This window comes from Populus alba, chromosome 4 (assembly GCF_005239225.2).
Source record: "Populus alba chromosome 4, ASM523922v2, whole genome shotgun sequence".
Classification (NCBI taxonomy): domain Eukaryota; kingdom Viridiplantae; phylum Streptophyta; class Magnoliopsida; order Malpighiales; family Salicaceae; genus Populus; species Populus alba.
Genome location: NC_133287.1, coordinates 10,358,903 through 10,361,291, shown reverse-complemented (window position 1 = coordinate 10,361,291; position 2,389 = coordinate 10,358,903). Strand labels below are relative to the sequence as shown.

At 35.3% G+C, this 2,389-nt stretch overlaps 1 pseudogene; it reads right to left on the bottom strand.

Annotated features, from left to right (window-relative positions):
• Positions 1 to 238: 238 nt before the first annotated feature.
• On the bottom strand, positions 239 to 2,114 carry LOC118055169 (beta-glucosidase 12-like; annotated as a pseudogene).
• Between the last annotated feature and the right edge of the window lie 275 nt (positions 2,115 to 2,389).

Below are 2,389 nucleotides of genomic sequence, written 5' to 3'. Positions count from 1 at the left end.
AAAATTAAGAAAAACAGAGAAAATGAATGAATTAATACATTGATAAAACATCATCTAATTGAGTGTTATGTAATTGGAAAAAAGTTACTTAAGATGAATAAGAAAGAAAAGATTCAATCAATTAGTTACCTGTCCAACTTAGCACGAGCATGCTCGACATGAATCCAACACTCTGGTAATTTGCATCAATATATTTTGAGCATAATATGTGTGTAGTAACTTAATTCCAATAAAATCATTACGATCCCTTCAGCATCTTAGATTCCTCGGCAGTGAACTCGGGCAATCTTCCACCAACAAAATCATGCATGTTACGTGGATAGTCACCATTAGTTAAAAGGATCCATGAACCTGCAACATGAAGAAAACACTGATTACCTTCTGTTTATACATATATACCAGTCTTCTCTAGCAGAATTAAGAGTTCAGAAAGTACTTTTTTGAATTTGATTAATATATAATAAAAAATACTAACCAGCCAAGCAGTGAAGTCGATTAGCTTCTTTTTGGTTGCATTTTGATCAAGCTTCACTGTTTGAGTAAGGTTCAAACCAGTGAGAAACAAGTGTTTTATCCCAATCTGTCCACCTTGACATGACTGATATTTTTCCTTGTATAGTTTCACTGCCGCAGCATGAGCAAGCAACAAATGATGGCTAACCGTATACACTTCAGTGGCACCAGTTGTTTAAGGATCGGTGTGGATCATTTACAACGACAGAAATCCTACCGGGTGCCATCGTGCCCATGTCATAACCTTGAACACTGAACATCCATGGCTCGTTCAAAGTAATCCACTTCTTCACTCGGTCTCCAAACTTTTGGAAACAAAGGTCGACAAAGTCCTCGGAAATCATTTCTGGAAATCAATGTTTTATGTGAGAAAATTTATAGGAATGCTTTAAAATTTTTAGATGAAGCATAGGTCCACAAAGTCTCCAGAATGACAGATTAAGATTATAATATTTCGAAGCTACAACAAGTTTGGATATTTGAAGCATCATTAAACGAAAGGTTGCTACTTACACAATGTTAGGACTTAAGAAACCGCCATATTTATCTTCTAAAGCTTGTGGGGTATCCCAGTGAAAGAGAGTGACGTAAGGCTGCAAAACCTATATATTACAAAACATCATATATATAATCAGATGGAGCGCCCAAGATAAACCTTTTGTTGGATACGAATTTTCGCATCAATTTTTGGCAAAATGTGATGATTATTGAAGGGAAGGGAAAGGTTATAACCATTCTTAAGGAGGTCATCAATGAGATCGTTATAAAAATTTGATGCCTTCTTCGTTTACTCCAGCACTTTAACCTGCCATCTGCATCTTTCCAAAAAAAAATCCAATGGGAAAGCTATATATCAAATGGAAAATTCAGTAAGTGAAAAACAGATGTCAAAGTCAAATCCTGCTATTGGGATTACTATTATCACTATGTTAAGAACAAATTTCAAAAAATATAAAAACTTACGTCGGGTAATACTCTAGACCAAGAAATGGAGAATCTGAAAGCATCCATTCCCATTTCTTTCATTCTTTGCACATCTTCCTGTTACATTTATCAATTTTTTTTAAGAACAATTACACTTGGCATACATCATATAGTTAACACACAACGAAAATATGATGAAGAACTCCCATACTTATAGCGATGATAGAAATCAACAGCTACATTTCCGTTGCTATGTCATTTTATTCTCTCTGCAAACGTTGAAAGTAATATTATTTAATTTTAAAGTTAATAATGGTGGTTTTCTTAGGACATTAACATAATTCCTATTCAACTTTTAGCGAGGGAAGTACAAATTTTAATGAGAGAGATTGGTACCTGTATGTTCCTACAGTGAAAGTGTCCCATATAGCCGGTCCTCTACCATGTTTTGTTTGTTTCACCTTCGGTACTGCATATCATAATAAAATAATAACGAAAAATTAATTAACATAACTAGTATTATTTTAAACAATTGTTCTGCTGTCCCCTCCTAATTACTGCACTAGAAGCAGCAAAAATTTAGAGTCTGGATGTACCTGGTAAGCTGATGAGGATGTTTTCCGAAAACAAAATCATCTGGGAAAGAATAAACGGCTGAAGTCATCAATGCTTCCCATTGCAGTCTAAGTATTGAAGCTGGCACTTGGATAAATAAGGCTTGGGTTTAGTGTGTGAAGCTGGCACTTGAGATAAATAAGGCTTGGGTTTAGTGTGTGAAAACAGAGGTTTGTTTGGGTACAAAAGAATGTAACGCAAGTTTGTAAATGAGGCAGAGATTCTGTGCTTTTCCTTTTTCCTCGATAGGAGAGATGGTGAGTACAGAGATTTGATGCAAGATGGCAAAAAATGGATGGAACGACCATTTTATAGGGCAATTCCAGCGTGCTACAAG